Source organism: Peromyscus leucopus, chromosome 15, assembly GCF_004664715.2.
Source record: "Peromyscus leucopus breed LL Stock chromosome 15, UCI_PerLeu_2.1, whole genome shotgun sequence".
In the NCBI taxonomy this organism is placed as follows: Eukaryota; Metazoa; Chordata; class Mammalia; order Rodentia; family Cricetidae; genus Peromyscus; species Peromyscus leucopus.
This window is the reverse complement of record NC_051076.1, coordinates 82,457,977-82,475,147: the sequence shown is the minus strand read 5'-3', so window position 1 is coordinate 82,475,147 and position 17,171 is coordinate 82,457,977. Positions and strand designations below refer to the sequence as shown.

The 17,171-nt window shown below is 42.6% G+C and overlaps 1 pseudogene; it reads right to left on the bottom strand.

Annotated features, from left to right (window-relative positions):
* Positions 1 to 5,159: 5,159 nt before the first annotated feature.
* LOC114702805 lies at positions 5,160 to 5,759 on the bottom strand (annotated as a pseudogene).
* Positions 5,760 to 17,171: the final 11,412 nt, after the last annotated feature.

The window sequence follows — 17,171 nt, the reverse complement described above, 5'->3', positions numbered from 1 at the left end:
GCCAGGAGTCTTCCTTTGACTTAGCCTTTTAGCTGTTTTGGGAACAGGGAGCACAGGACGATGTGTTCTCTTCCATAACCGCTTCAAGCTGAAATGGGGCACAGGTGGTCAGAGCCCAACAAAACTGAGAGACTAGTCAAAGGTACGGAGGGAATTTAGGCAATGGGGCATTAACCAGAAACATCTAATTTGACCCAGCTGGAAACAAGGAGCATTCATATTGGCTGGCTTGGTCCATATCAGCTTTCAGTAACTCCATGGCTCACAGGTTGAAGTTAGTAACCAATGCCTGGATGTGTCAGTCAGCTAAATGGAATCCTGCTGAAACAGATATAGACTAGAGACAAGAGTTAAAATTCGTGAACTTATTTGGAACTTTTAGGCCCACGGTCTTAGTATTTAGGAAGGGGAGACCAGGAGAGAGAAAGATGCCATCCTCAGGAATAGACAAGTGAAGAAAATTCATTTATCTGGAATTCTTTTGACCTCTGGGAAGTGGATCCAAGTTTCATGATTTCTTTTGATCTTCTGAGGCTTATATGAATTCTTTTTTTATAAAGGACAAAAAAAGTTTTAGATATATTAGTATTGCCAATCAGTATTGAACTCCATATCATAGAGAAGCAGGCAATGGGTATCTGCAAAACATCAGGAGTAGACTCATACCCTTGAGTCCCAGCAAAATTACAGAATTGTGTTAAAAGTGTGTACATTTTTTGTTTAGAGAGAGCCAGGTACAGATTGGATGGGAGAGAGGAGGAGAGGGGAGAGGAGAGGAGAGGGGGGAGGGGAGAAGGGGGAGAGAGGGAGAGAGAGGGGGAGGGAGAGGGGGAGAGAGAGGGGGAGAGAGGGGAGAGGGGAGAGAGGGAGGGAGAGAGGGAGAGACAGAGAGAGAGAGCATAAAAGGGTTTCTTCTTAAAGGGGACTTTACGTAAGATGATATTAGGACACTGGGCAGGTCCCCAAGGGGCGGTTCAGAATACTAACAAGGTTCCCCACAGGAAAACTGTTTTCCCTCACTACAAGCACCCACAGAACTGAGGGGAGGGAGGAGCACACTGTCCATCTCTAAGGTGAATGAGAAAGGTCAATTGCATCACTGTAGGTTTTGGGACTGACCTTTAGAGAAGGTTAAGATTTTAGAAATAATTTCCTCATGATTTTTCGCTCATTGTCTGTTTCTCTACCCTAATCATAACTACATTGCCTTGATGACTACAAAAGTATTTCTCATCAGATTTGGAAATGGAGTGGAGAATTGGGACATGTGAGTGGCTTCCTTCCCACAGAGCCCAGGTGGAAGAAGGTAAGAGACGTCAGCTAGACAATTCCTAGAGCTCTCCAAAGAGAAAACAAGAGGACTCCTTTAACATCTAGAAATGGTTCCAAGATGCATAGTGCCCAAGGTCAATGGCCTTATAGCCAGCTATTCAAAACCACTAACTGGAGCCAGGTACGGTTGGCTCACGCCTTTAATCCCTTCACTCGGGGCAGAGGCAGGTGGATCTCTGTTGAGTTTGAAGGCAGCCTGGTCTACAGAGTGAGTTCCAGGACTGCCAGGGCTAGACAGAGAAACCCTGTCTCGAAAAGCAAAACAAAACAAAAGCCACACGGAACTGGACCTCTAAGAACCGCTTGAGGAAGCTCTCTTGATCAGGAATTGTGAAAAATGTTGAGACCAACCTAAAGGACTCTATTTTCCCACCGGAGTCCGGGAACCAGGAAGACGACTCCCAGGCTGGAGGAAAGTGGCGTGTAAATACCTAACACGGAATCACTCAATAATGCTTTTGTTCTCTATCGGGAAAATGATCTTCTTACTGAGAAAGTATAATAAAAAGAAGCTTAGAGAGATGTGAAACCAGAGAGGAAGCCCTGCAGCTTTAACATTCTGATAATTGCCGAGATAGTGAGAGCAGTCTGACAGAGCTCATTGGGCGGGAGGGGTGGGGGGAGCCGGCTCAGCGGAGGAAGCAGGGCACTATGCAGAAGAGGTGCATCTCCAAACGATCTGATGTCTGAAGAACAGAGGCAGGGAGAACCTGGGAAGGCCAGACAAGTTGATGGTTTTTCCTGGCTAAATATTGGAGCCTACCACTAAGCAGTTGTAGGTATAAGCATTAAGAGTGGGTGGTGCCGGGCAGAGGTGGGCACTCCTTTAATCCCAGCATTGGGGAGGCAGAGCCAGGCAAATCTCTGTGAGTTCGAGGCCAGCCTGGTCTACAGAGTGAGTTCCAGGACAGGCTCCAAAGCTGCTACACAGAGAAACCCTGTCTCCAAAAACCAAAAAAAGAAAAGAAAAAAAAAGAGTGGGTGGTACCAAGGTAAACACATTTTGTCTTTTTGTGTGATTGCTACTAGAGGGGAGGTTCAAAGAGATCATGTCTGTGGATAGGGAAACATGAAATGGATAACTTGAAGTTATAGCCACATGTTGGGCAGTACCTGACTTGGAGCATAGACAAACTGACAGTATTGGACCTTCCCAGTTCCAAAACACAGGAAAATCAATGCTATATGAATTCTCAGCAGGAGGCTGAGAAGTTGAAATTTTTCAATGATTGTGCTTGATGGTGGGCATACATAGAGAGGCCTGTTATTGATGGTGGGCATACATAGAGAGGCCTGTTATTGATGGTGGGCATACATAGAGAGGCCTGTTATTGATGGTGGGCGTACATAGAGAGGCCTGATCTTGATGGTGGGCATACATAGAGAGGCCTGATCTTGATGGTGGGCATACATAGAGAAGCCTGTGCTCCTGAGTGACTCCACGAGATGAAATCCAGGAATCTCACCGAATCTGCTCAGAGCAGGTGCTGGCTCTACAGCCAAACAAAAGAGGAGCAGGGTGGGGAGACAGCTTAACGGGCAATGTGCTCGTCAGACAGGCATGAGGCCCTTGGCTTGGGTCCACATTAAAGGTTAAGCGTGGCTGTGTCTATCCATCCCCCACAGCTCGCAGGAAGAGGGAGGGATGGAGAGAGGCAGGCCTCCAGTCCCTCGTGAACTCCAGCTCCAGTGACAAGCGCCTGTCTCAAACAACAAGACCTGGGAGACTGCTCAGAAGTTCAGACCTGTCAGAGGACCAAAGCCTGGATCCCAGCACCCACATTAGTTCACAAAATCACCTGTAACTCCAGCTCCAAGATATCGATGTAGATGTAACCAACCGTCTTATTAAATAAGAAACACAGAAACAATGTAAAAGAGAAAGCCAAGAGGTCAGAGCTCAGAGCTAAAATCTCACCCTTCTGCCTGCGGTGTCCCAGCTTCCCGAAAGAGACCTATTTCCTGTCTGTTCGTCTATTTATAGTATTTTGTTCTGCCTTCTCATTGGTTGTAAACCCAAACACGTGACTGCCTCGTCACTGTCTGAATGTACAGCCCCCTAGGTCTTAAAGGTATATGTCTCCAATGCTGGCTGTATCCCTGAACACACAGAGATCTATGGGATTAAAGGCGTGTGCCACCACCGCCACACTCTTGCTATGGCTCTAATAGCTCTGACCCCCGGGCAACTTTATTTATTAACATACAATCAAAATCACATTTCAGTACAATTAGATTACCACCACAATCTGTCATCCTTCTTCTGACTTCAATGTGTACCTGTACACACACATGCACGTGTACATGCACATACACACACATGTAAAATATTTCAAAGCATTTGAAAATATAAGGAAGAGAACAATAAAAGACAACACTTGATGTTGATCACCAGCCTCCACATGCATGCACACACATAGACATACAGCTGTACATACGTGTGCACATACATACACCACAGACACATACACAAAGGGAAACAGCTCAAGTGTTCAGTGGGTGAATGGGTTAAAAATGTGGCACAGTCACAGTTTAGAGGAAATACATTTTGTCATTTGTAAATGCCTCCTAATGAAAGAACAGCAAAGAGAAAATGTGCTATATCCATTTAATGGAATATGATTTTACAATAAGGAGTGAAAGGATGTGCTCTAAAACACTGATTCATTTTCAAAATGGTTTTCACTGAGAGAAGAAAGCCATGGAAGACTGTGCAGTCCTAGGAACAGATAGGTTTAGGGAGTACAGAGGATCTGGGATGGCCAAGGTAGGTGGAGGGTCATGGTAGTAGACATGCCCTCTTTGGGAGTGATGAACGGTTTCAGGTTGAAGGCAGCGATGGCTCTATGCCTGTGTGAGCATATAACCCCGACCACATTGCACTTTACATGTGTAGGTTATCCAGCATGTGGACTTCATCTCAGCACACTTCCTTAGAGGAGAGCTGCCAGCAGAAACATACTGAACAACTGCAGTGTGATCTCTCTGGTCCCATGGAGGAGGTTCCATTGATGTATGTGTTTCCTCACCAGCCTGCCATGTTACATCCTTGAAGAACAGAACCGAGTTGTCCTCTTTGTACTTCCAGCCACCAGCACAGTTCTTAGCCTGTTGTGTTGTGGAGAAGCAAATCCTGAGCGAGTGCTTTCTGTAAACACATGCCATTGGCTGCCTCTGTAAAGACAAAGGCTCACACAAAAGACCCTCAGTCTGGGCTGGTGAGATGGCTCAGTGTGTGTTCGATTCCCCGGATCTATGCGGTAAAGGACTCACACAAATTGTTCTCTGACCTCCACACAGCAACATTGCACACGCTCATGTATGTGCAAGCACACAGAGAAACAGATTAAAAAATATAATTAGAAAACAATTTTAAGACTCACTTTACAATGCTAAAGTGCTAAATTTTATCAAAATTAAACAAAATAATTGACAGTTTCATTTTTTCAAACACCTTTTTTACTGTTGAAATACAAACAGATTACACAAACAACGTGCAGACATTCCTTCTGTGTGGGCAGGGAGAGAAAGGACTTTCCAAAGAAAATTCACATGGTTTTGACCAAAGTTATGATGTCTTTTTGCTGCTTCATCTTTTGCTATCAAGCACTAGAGTCTCATGATTTCATCAAGGGCCTCTGAGTCCAGAATTTGATTCAATTTTATTAAAGAACATCCACTGACTACTTGATGGGTATGGATGCCTCTGTTGGCAGTCAATGGCAGATGTTGCTTAAGAAAGCTCTTTGAAGCATCTTGTTTTTCGTTTTTTTCGTTTTTCCTTTGGTGAAAGAGTGTATATTTAGAATTATCCAGCTGGACTCATTTTAGATGATCCCAATTTTATTGGCAACTTCCAGAGCATCATAATCAGGAGCCAGCCCAACATATGCCTTCTCCTCTCCATCAGCCTTATGAGGGTGTTGACTTTGGCCACATCAATGTCATAGTTTCTTCATAGCCTATTCCATCTGTTGCTTGTCGGCCTCAACATCCACAATGAACATCCACAGTGTGTTGTTGTCTTCTGTCTTCTTCAGGGCTGACTCAGTGGCCAGGGGGAATTGGATGATGGCATAGTGGCCAAGCTTGTTTTTCCTGGGCACGCTCTTTCCAGACTATTTGGGGTGCCTCAAAAGCCACAGTCTTGGGCCATTGGAAGGTGGGTGATGTGCAGATCTTCTTGTGTCTGTGGATGCCTTTCAGTAGTGCCTTCTTGGCTTTTAAGGCCTTTGCTTTGGCTTCAGCTTTGGGAGGGGCAGGAGCTTCCTTCTTTGCTTTCGGCAAAAAGGCAAAGTATCTTGTTTTATGAATGGTGGATATTCCATTTTCATGAACTCATTCTGCCTCAGCTACTCTGAATGAGGAGTTAACCATTCAAGTCCATCTGTAAGAGGGAAAAAAACTCCCTACTCAATATGCAGCATGGCCAGGGAGCAAGTTTTCTTATTTTACAATCCAATAGTGTTACATCCAAAGGAGTCCTTTCTTAGTATATGGGTTGCAGTTCATATGTGGAGAGGGAGATAAATCCTCACTGAAGTGCTAATTTTCACTTCTCAGAGAAGCAAAACCCAAAAGTGGAGTAACATTCTCTTTGCTGGTGGGATGCTCCGTAGTGCAGGCCTCTCAGAGAATTTGGAAATAGCTAGCAAAATTACATGCACTGCCTTCTGGTTCAGCATTCTCACCACTAGGAATCACTTCCAAAAATTATCCTCTCAAAAACAAGAAAGGCATGCACACTAGGATTTTCCTGCTGACATGGAGAATGTTAAAGGCCAGGAATCGCCCAGTCTCCTCAGCAGGGGGCTGGCTGAATGAAGGAAAGTTAGAGCACTCAGAGTGGAGTTCTCTGTATATTGACATGGAGTGAGAGTCATTTCCAAGTGCAGCCCAAGCACAGGAAGTGTGTATGACCGGAAAAGCACACACGTCTGCTTGCTCTTGTAAAAAATAATTAAATAAATGAGAAATTACTGCAGAGAGAAAAATACAACAGAGAGAACACCATAGATATCACAGGATTTTCTGAAGTGACCTTGTTTTGCAGTGTGTGTTAATACTTCAAAGCACAATTAAATAAAAATATTTTTAAAAATATTCATGCATACATGCATATATACATACATACACATGCACACATGAATACATACACACAAAAGAAGCAAAAAATCTCTAGTCTTAATTTGACTTATAAATATCAATATGAACTCATACTCATATAGTGTTTTAAATATTTCTTAGTTTTCTTCACTAAGAGACCTAAAAACAATGATTGTGAATGGCCAACTCATGAAGAATAGTCACAGGACCCAGACTGTGCTCTTTAAATTCTATTCCACATGCATGGCATGAAGGCTTCTGAGGAGTGACTCGTCTCTCTTCAGAGATAGGAGCTGTGCAAAGTAACTGGGCAATATCAAAGGCTCTGTTTAAAGAACACAGGAGGAAAGGGAAAGGCCCAACATGCTAAGAAGAGACTATTTGACTATCAAGTGGAGGAGGAGGAGGAGGCTGTGGCAGCCTACAAGGTCGGAAAGATGGCTTACCAGGCAAGAGTGCTTGCTGCTCTTGCAGAAGACTCAGGTTCAGTTCCCAGCACCTGGATCAGGTGTTTCACAAACACCTGTAACTCCAGCTCCCGGAGATCTCAACAAAGGCATCTGTTGGTACACATGTATGTGTTCAGGCGCATATATGTGCATAAAATAAAAATAAATCAATTTATGTTAAAATCCATGTGTTTATTTAAAAGCTTAGTCATCTTAGGAGGTGGCTAGGGTAGGTACCCCTCATTATTTTAAAAACTGGTAAATAAGGAAAAGAGTCAACTATTTACTCTACCTTCTCTGTGTAAATGACACCTCCAAGGAGCAAAACATTTAGGAAAGGCTATTCTATGTAGGAGAACACCTGTTAAGATTTACAAAAGGAATGAGCCTTACAGAAAATAGAGGATCAAGAAATACACTCAATGACACTGAGCGACAATCTCTTCAGAACTGTGGGAAATATACAAAACAGCTGCCCAGTGGTATTGTTTTTATTTACTGTTTATTACTTGTACAAGGTGATCATTTTCATTATGTCAGTTCCATGCACGCATACAATATACTTTGATCGTATTCACCCCTCGACTGCCCTCATCTCCTTCCATCTTTTGTGCCACATCTGTTTGTTGTTTTGGGTTTGTTTTTTTGTTTCTTTTGTTTTTTTTTGTTTTTTTGTTTTGTTTTTTTTTTTTTGAGACAAGGTTTCTCTATGTAGCCCTGGCTGTCCTGGAACTTGCTCTGTAGACCAGGCTGGCCTCGAACTCACAGAGATCTGCCTGCCTCTGCCTCCTCAGTGCTGGGATTAAAGGCGTGTGCCACTGTTACCTGGCTTTTAAAATGAGGGGTTTTTTTGTTGTTGTTTTTTAAGATTTGTTTATTTTATGTGCATTGATGTTTTACCTGCATGTATGTCTGTGTGAGGGCATCAGATTTCCTGGAACTAGAGTTACAGACAGTTGTGAGCTGCCATGTGGATGCTGGAAATTGATCCTAGGTCCTCTGCCAGAGCAGTCAATGCTCTTAACCACTGAGCCATCTCTCCAGCCCGTTTTCACATCTTAATAGTCTCCTTCTCCTTTCGTGTCCTTTCTGACTTTCCACCGACTCTACATATGAAAAGGAAAAAAATGTTCAGCACTGGTCTTTGTGAGTTTCGCTCATTTCAACTGAACATGATCTCTAGTTCCAAGCATATAACATGATTTTGTTCTTCATGGCTGAATAAAACTCTGTTGTATATACAGATCTCATTTTCTTTACCCAATAGTTGTAGGACACATAAGACTAATATATTTGTTTATTCTTACGTGTGCAGCTGTGGCCACCCATGGATATGTGTATAAGGAGGCCAGGGGAGGGCCTCAGGTGCCCTCATCTACAGCTCTCCATGTGTTCCCTTGAAGTGTGGTCTCTCTTAAGATTTGAAGTTCCTTGTCTTTCCTGCTAAGCTGGCAGTCCCAACCATCCTCCTGTCTCCACCCTCCCCTTCTCTACTCAGAGTGCCAGGTTTTCAGGCTCTTGAAAGATCACAGCCAGCTTGTTAGGTAGATGATGGCATTTGAACTTAGGCCTTCATGGTTGTACAGTAAGTGCTCTCTGTCACTGAGTCACATCTCCAGCCATGGAACCATTATTCCTTAATAAATAAACATCAAGACAAGAAAAAAAGTGGGATGGGGTATATAGAACAAAGCCTGCTGAAAAGGCATGCCAGCTGAATGCAAAGTGTGAATCTATCTTGTTTGGGTTCTATGCTGGAAACACTGTTAACTACTGATAAGAAATTAGGGATATCTCAGCAATAATTATCTGATGATGATAAAGAGTTGTTAATATTTTATATATGATTATGACATTGTGGTTTTTTTTTTTTTTTTTGGTTTTTCGAGACAGGGTTTCTCTGTGTAGCTTTGTGCCTTTCCTGGAGCTCACTTGGTAGCCCAGGCTGGCCTCGAACTCACAGAGATCCGCCTGGCTCTGCCTCCCGAGTGCTGGGATTAAAGGCGTGCGCCACCAACGCCCAGCTAGACATTGTGGTTTTTTTAAGTGGCTTTGTCTTTGGAGATGCAAATGAAAATGTTGTTTAGAGGAAATTATATGTGGGATTGTCTGAGTTAAGGTTTCTATTGCTGTGAAGAGACATCATGACTACAGCAGCTCTTATAAAGGAAAACATTTCACTGGGACTGGCTTACAGTTCCAGAGGTTTAGTCCATTATCATCTTGGCAGGACATGGTACATGCAGGCAGACCTGGTGCTGGAGAAGGAGCTCAGCGTCCTACAACTTGATCTGCAGGCAACAGAAGGAAAAACTGTGTCACACTGGCCAGACTTGAGCTGATAAGACCTCAAAGCCTGCCTCCACAGTGACACACTTCCTCCAACAACCTCTTCCAACAAGGCTACATCTCCTAAAAATGCCACTCCCTATGGGCCAATCATTCAAACTCATGAGTCTATGGCGGACATACCTATTCAAACTATCACAGGGATTTTCTTTAAAATGATCTGTTAGTGCTCAGCAGTTACGAGTGTGGATTGCTCTTGTGGAGGACAGGAATTTGGTTCCAATACCCATGTTGGGGTGTTTACAACCATCTTTAATTCCAGCTCCATGCACACCTGTACATGTATGTCCACACTCACACAAATAAAAATAAAATCTTAAAATAATGCGTCAGTGATGAAGAGAAGTTGCTAAAGTACAGAACAAATGAGATTGGTCAGGCTTGGCTGACGTTGTCAGAGGGGCTCTATGTTATTTTACTATGTTACTTTTCTATGTCATAGGTTCTAAGTTAGAAGGTTTCTTAAGGAAACGTAATGAACATTAGCTTTTCTTTTTCATGATTCCCAAGAATTTTCCTGGAATATTACTTAATGCTCCTGAGACCATGCTTGTCCCTGAATCTGTAATAATAAATCAACCTGTGACCAAGCCATCTTTCATTCCTGCTTCTAAAGCTTAGAATCTCAAGTGTTTCATGTCCATTGAAAACATGTTTCATTTTCTAACCTAGAGACAAAAAACACTTTGTTTACTGCTGTGGGTCTTCAAAGACTCCAGCTGAGTGGAGTTATTTGAACCAAGAGGCTTCTTGTTGCAAAGTCAAGAGTGATACCTCTTGCCAGGTAGAAGCACAAATATGTTTTGGCTCCCCAAGAGACTTGTCAGCATGGCTCCTGAACATAGTCAGCTGAACCTTTGTCCAGTCCCTTGGCGCTGAGTTCAGACAGTCTTTGAACCCAACAGGGCAGCCTGGAGTCTCAGGGTGCTGAGTCACTCTATGTAACTGAACATGCTGATACTACGTCTGGAATCGATCTGCAATGGGTGAGATGTTTGCCCCTTGTCCTCATTTCATTTTTGTTGGTGTGATAAAATATCCAGACAAAAATCAGCTTTGACAGAAGGGTTTGTGCCAGTTCACAGTTCAGGGTTACTGTCCACCAGTGTGGAGAAGTCTCAGCAGCAGGAGCTTGAGGCAGCTGCTCAAGAGGATTCGGTCAAAAGCAGAGAAATAAATGCTCTCCTGGTTGTCTGGACTCCCCACTCTTGTCTTGGTTTCCCCACTCTTTAAGGATAATTTTATTTTTAAGTATGTGTATTTCTTTTGGGGGAAGACATGTTCATGTGAGTGCTGGTGCCCCTCGAGGCCAAATGAGTATGTCAGATTCCTAGAACTGGAGTTCCAGGTGGTGGTGAACTATCTGATTGCTGGGAATTGAACTTGGTCCTTCACAAGTTAACTCTTAACCAGTGAGCCATCTCTCCAGCCCTCTTGCCCCATCCTTATATAGTCCAGGATCTATCTTTAGCTATATATTAATATATAAGTATTAGGTTCCAGCAGCTGTGACATGACCTCCATTTACCCAGACCTTGCTGTACTCAGCTTCCTGTCTGTAAACAAATACCTGAGATAGTCAGTGTTCAAAGAGACAATTTATTTTTGCTTGTAGCCTTAGAGATCTCAGTCGGTGATTGGCAGCCATGTCGCTTTGGACCTGTGGAGCACATGAAGACTAGAGTGTTTGGTGGAGCAAAATCGCTTACATCATGGCCAGACAGTGAAGGAGAGCCAGGGGAGGCCTGGTGTCCCACATTCCCCTTTGAGGGCATGCCACTGGTGACCTGAGAAGCCCCACCTCTTATAATACATTGACCAGGGGGTGCATTTATCCCAAACCTAACAGCTTACCTATCCCACACATGCACACATACCTCTCTCTCATGAACATATTATGGTCCAGATCTGGGTTTTACGTTTTAACATTAAAATAGAAAATTCATTTTCTCAGTGGCATAGGCCTCATTTCAAGTGCTTAGCAGCCATCTGCAACCTGTGGTGACAATGGGGACAACAGACAGCATTACAGTATTCCCACCACCTCAGCTCAGTCTGTAGGACAGCTGTGGTCTAGAAGCTTGCTCCCAGCCTTGACAGTGTTCCCAGTCTTTCACATGTGTCCTAGCTGGCATAACTTCCTGTTTTAGCCTAAAGAAGTGAAGTCCCACTGACATCACACAGGCCTCACCACCTTCTGTGCCAGTGTCTGAGCGTGATGTCCACATTTGCCAACCGTGATGGTTAATTTCAACAGACTACCTGATTAAGGAACGTTAAGGTATTAATTCAGGCACACCTTTGGGGTGTCTCTTGGGTGTTTCCAGAGAGGTTTAACTAAGCAGGGGAAACTCATATGGGTGGCGCCATCCCCTAGGCTGATAACAAGAAAGGGAGCTGAGCACCAGCAGCCCCCTCTGCTCCATGACTGCGGATGCGGGGTGATGAACTCCTTTGCTACTCTTTCCCCACCACCATGGACCATCTCTCCTCAGACCATGAGCGAAACAGACCCGCTCTTCCTCAGTTGCCTTTTGTCAGGTATTTGGTCCCAACAACGAGAAAAGAAACTGATACACAAATGTGATGTAGAGGGCTGCACTTTCTTACCTGGTGGCTCTGCTGACTTGTTGTGAGTTTCATATGTTATGCCCTGTGTTTCTTTATTACAGTCACAGTGGTGAATGAAAACTGTCAAAGTGAGAAGACAAATACACAAACACTAAAGAGATATTTGAGAGATGTCCACTGAGGTACAGTGGCTGACATGGCCAGTTTCTGATGTCTGGTTATTAGGCAGATGTGGATAACAACTGTGGTTATTAGTGATGATATAAATTATGATATTAATAATGTATTGGCAAGAATCACAATAAGTTGACATGTGCTAGGGTCACTGCAGCCAACAGAATTGATTTAATCCTCTATAGCTTGACAATGAAGTAAACTGGAAATGAAGGAGACTTTGCCTAGTTAAGATTTCGGTCCCCGAGTAGGAAAGCTGTGGTTGCACACTGGTCTGCAGTTGGCTGGTTGTTGGTTCTGTGTCTCCCCAGGAAGCATGTCAGACTGCAGAGATGATAACTTAATGTGGTGCTGCCTCTTCTGGGGGCTCACCAGGCCTCTGGAAACACAAAGTGTTTAGTATGGTTGTGCACACTTGTAATCCTAGAATTTAGGAAGCAGAGGCAAGAGGATTGCTGTAGATCTGAGGCAGCTTGTGAAGTCCAGGCCTCCTGGGGAGCAGAGGCAGGAGGATTGCTGTAGATCTGAGGCCAGTTTGTGAAACCTAGGCCCAGGGAAGCAGAGGCAGGAGTAAAGGGTTTAAATTTTCCCATTTTTATCATTGAATTTAGGTTTCAGTTCTCTGAGAGGGGCAACAGGTGGTGTCTCTCCCAATTAATTAATTTATCAACAAATGACATTCTGGGATAAGGGAGAGAGCATGAACAAGGCCTGAGTCAACCCCACAATGTCTCAAGGACCGTTCTTGCAACCCTCTTGAAACTTACCCAAGTATGTCCAAAGATAAACCTCAGCCAGTTAAAAGTATACTAATGTAACTGCTGCTTGCTTAACCAATTATGTTTGAGATGGCCTAACGTCCCTAAAATTCCCCAAGCCGTGCTTAAAAGAGCCTGCAAGCTCCTGTCAGGGTCGTTGCCATTTTGTACAGGCGAAGGACACCGCATGCATGCTGGAATGCTAACAAACTTTCTTTGCTCTTGCATACTGTTTGAATCTAGGGTCTTCCTTCAGCATTTCCTCAGACCCTTACATTTGGTGCATTGGCTGGGAAACACCGGGGACTCCAGTCCAACAGCAGAGTGTTGGGAATGCGTCTGTCCTCCACTGATCGGTGAGTCTGGGTGTGTCTATGTCTAGTCTTTGTCTTATTTTGATCTGGTGTCTGGACACCAACTGGAGACCTACTGAGGCAGGGCAGATGTGCCATTAACTTCCTCCTAGCTGGGGAGTCCGAGAACACTCAGAACTCCCTTCTGGTGGAACCGGAGAGTGCCAGTCTATTGGAGTTAGAAAACTCCAGTCTGAATCTGGTCCTTTCAACTACTGACGGGTCGGTGGCTACAGTCTACCACCCACCGGAGCCCAAGCATGGGACAGGCTACCATCTTCATCTTCTCAGTTTCATTTTTGAATGCCGGTGGGTTGGTTGGTTTGTTTGTTTTTATGTATGTATGTATGTTTATGTTCTGTTTGTCCTCTTTTGTGTTCTTGAAAATACTATTAGGGGGCAGGCAGTGAGCTCCACCTCCCCTGGACCTAGTCCAGTCACATTTCAGGGACTTCAATGCCAAGCGAAGAGTCTGGGTTAATCGTTCATCCAGGGAAGCTAACGATCTTTGGCAGGAATCCTGACTGCCGGGCACTCTGCGCCCACCAGCTGCCTCACTGGCCTCGCAGCCACGCTCCCCTCCCTTCCTAAGCCAAGTTCTGCACATCATACAGTTTACAGCCTTGTGAGAACTCTCCTCCACCAAGCTCCTTACAGCTGCTACTTTCCCGCCTTAACCTTCCTGTCCTGATACTGCCTACAATATAAATGGTTAAAGATAATTTAAAAATCTTTAACAAACAAATGACAGCTGCTAAAAAACATTAAATTGTAGAAGGAACTGCTAAATTAAACCAGCCTATATACTTTAGGATGTCTTGGCTTCAGAATAAAAGTCAAAAAATATATTATGTTTGGAAAAAATATGCTTTTGTTTCCACAGAGGAAAAAAATGATTTCCTTCAAAATTAATAAAGATCAGATTTGACTGGGGGAGACCTCCTGAGGATCTTGGCTACAGACATGAGGGGAGAAGCCAGGAAAGACTACCAGACAGGTGACGTGTGCATGGGAGCAGGTCTGAGACTGCAGGATAAACGTTCTAGCTAGCTTTCTCAGGACCTGGCCATTATCTCAAATTTTCTCAGAGATTCCAGAAAGATGCCTTTGCCCACAGATAGAAGGAAAAAGTCTAAAAATCATGACACCCATATTCCCAAAAGATGAGATAGATGACTTTTGGTCATTTGGATTTAGTAGGTTATAAATATTTGTCATCATTTGGGGGGCTGGTTACAAATTATTATTAGTCATGAAAAGAAAAAACTACTAGTAGTCTCAAATATTTCACATTGGTATGGATTGTTATATATTGATACAAATTCAAGGTTATTTTGTTATCTTATATATATAAATGTAAATACATTTATATTTATATATATAATATATAAATAAAATTTTAAAAGAAATATATATTTCTATTCTTGTTTAAGGTATTGTACCTATGCAACTTATTTAAAGATATAATGTATAAGTAAAAAAAAATAAGTTAAGAATTAGTCATCATAACACAGCCCTCCAGGTTGCAGGGTTCTATACAATTGGCCTTCTGTGAAATGGCAAGACTAAAGCTCTTAGCGGTTCAGAGTTTCATAGAGAAGTCCAAGCCTGTTTCTTAATAATTGTCAACATCACATCTATGGTCTATAAATAAAGACTGCAGTCTAACTGCTCCTGTAAAGTGTAAGGATATACTTATGTCTATGAATAGAAAAAATGCCTATAAGATAAAAACAAAACTCTGATCTACAAAAAGAAATACGTCTAAAGAAACCATATCAGAAAAAATATGGATCTAACTTTGTATTTAATATAAAAAATTATTGCCATCAATTTAATGAATTCTGCAAATGGCAGAATCAAAATCTCAGTCATTAATTATAACAACAAGATGTTGACTAAAAAAAGCAAGACCTGAGAGGTCTGTTGTTCTTTGTTTTTGTTCTTTTCGGGGGCCTGCCACCCAGCTCACAAATAAATCACACACAGAGGCTTATTTTTAATTATGAATGTCCAGTCTTAGCTTGGCTTGTTGCTAGCCAGCTTTTCTTAAATTATCCCATCAACCTTTAGCCTTTGGGCAAATTTTACCTTTCTCTATTTCTGTATACCTTTCTTTCCTTTTTACTCCATGTCTGGTTGTGTAGCTGGGTGGCTGGCCCCTGAAGTGCTCTTCTTTCTCTGGCTACTTCTCTTCCTCCCAGATTTCTCCTTCTATATATTCTCTCTGCCTGCCAGCCCCACCTTTCCTTTCTCCTGCCTTACTATTGGCCATTCAGTTCTTTACTAGATCATCAGGTATTTTAGACAGGCACAGTAACACAGCTTCACAGAGTTAAACAAATGCAACATAAACAAAAGTAGCACACCTTAAACTGATATTCTACAACAGATGTCCATGGATGTATCTACATGGTAACATGATCACCTGGTTATTGTTACCAAACTTAGATATATTTTCAAGATTAAGCCTTGGTTTGTTTAGCTCAGATATATTTAATAGATAATGGCCCTGTCAAGATCTGATAAATATGACATTTAATTTATTTAATAAAAAAGCTTGCTATGAGAGAGACTCCCAGCGATAACCCAAAGGTCTCCAAAGAAGATAGAACACCATGATGATTCCACCTGGATTGTTGGTACTAACTGACCACTGGACAAAATGCCCCAGTGCCAACACCTGCCACCAAGACCTGGCCCAGACTGTTGATTGGAGAATTGATTGCCCTACTTTGCCTAGAGCAAATAAAGTCGGTCTTCCCCTGTTCCTCCTCCATAGAAAAAACTCTCACCTTATAGACCTGGCAGCTGAAGTCTGATGCTGTCCTTGAACCTCTGCTCCCAATGCCATGGAAACCACAGGAGCCTGGGATGGCTATGTAGGTAATGGACTAGTCTCTGTCATTTTAACTGATACACGGGCCATTTGGATTATACTTCATGTTACAATTTATCCTTCTCAGATCTCTGATGGTATTAACGGCTAGGCTCAGCAGCATCCAACAACCAGATTCTTCCACAAAGCTATAGCCAGCTTGTTAATATATAAATCAACCCTTGCTTTTTCTAAAGCTACCAGGATTCCTATAAAAAATATGAACAGGTTTCAGATGTAATTTTCCATTAAAGGAACATGATTTAGAAGGATAGTTCTCAATAGTAACTGCTTATGTCCCTAGCAACTGACTAAATTAAAAAAAGAGTTAAAGTCTATACAAGTTTTAAAGGTCTAAGAATGTCTTAAATACAAATTTTGAGGATATATGGGAAGTTAGAAAAGGCCAGAGGGGATATTAGCTATGTTTGCTTTAGTTTCTCATATCTGCAAATACTGACTTAAAAAAAAACCTTAAAATGTATTGAACTAAAACACACACACACACACACACACACTCGACTTTGATAAAAAAAATATTTATTATCTGAGAAATAAAAGAGTCAAAAAACTAAAATAATAAAAAAAGGAAAAGAAAAATTTGTCTAAAATAAAAATGTCTAACTGAACCAGAGGAATGGAGACAGGAAAAGCCTGATCCAAGGGTGTGAGTCTACTCTGCCGTTTTATAGACACCTATTACCTGCTTTTTCTACAATATGGATTTCAATACATGTTGAAGCTCAACCAAGGTTTCCTAGTGGCTTCACCCAGCAGGACTGCATATGAGGTTGATTGGACCATGGGCCTGAGTACCAGGTGATTGGGAGGGTCTACACTTGGCTGTATCTAGTAAGGGGGAAATCTTTTCCTCCACCCCTTGGCATTGTTATAAATAGCCCTTTGGAATAAAGTTCTGGGCTGGTCGATAAGGATCCAGTCCCACCTGAGGCTATCCTGTGTTTTCTCTCTGTTTTCTCTCCTCTCTATTCCTATCTAAGTCTCTAATCCCTCATTCCTCAAGAGTCCCTGGGATAAATAAATATGGGAGCTGGTCTCCCACAAATTGGTAATGCTAATATATCTAAAATTTTTATGTCTTTCTGTAGACTAAAAATTCATATAAGCTTTAAAAAAAATCGAGAGAGATATAAAATTTGGATCTACCTCTCACAGATCAAAAGGACTCCAGACAAGTACA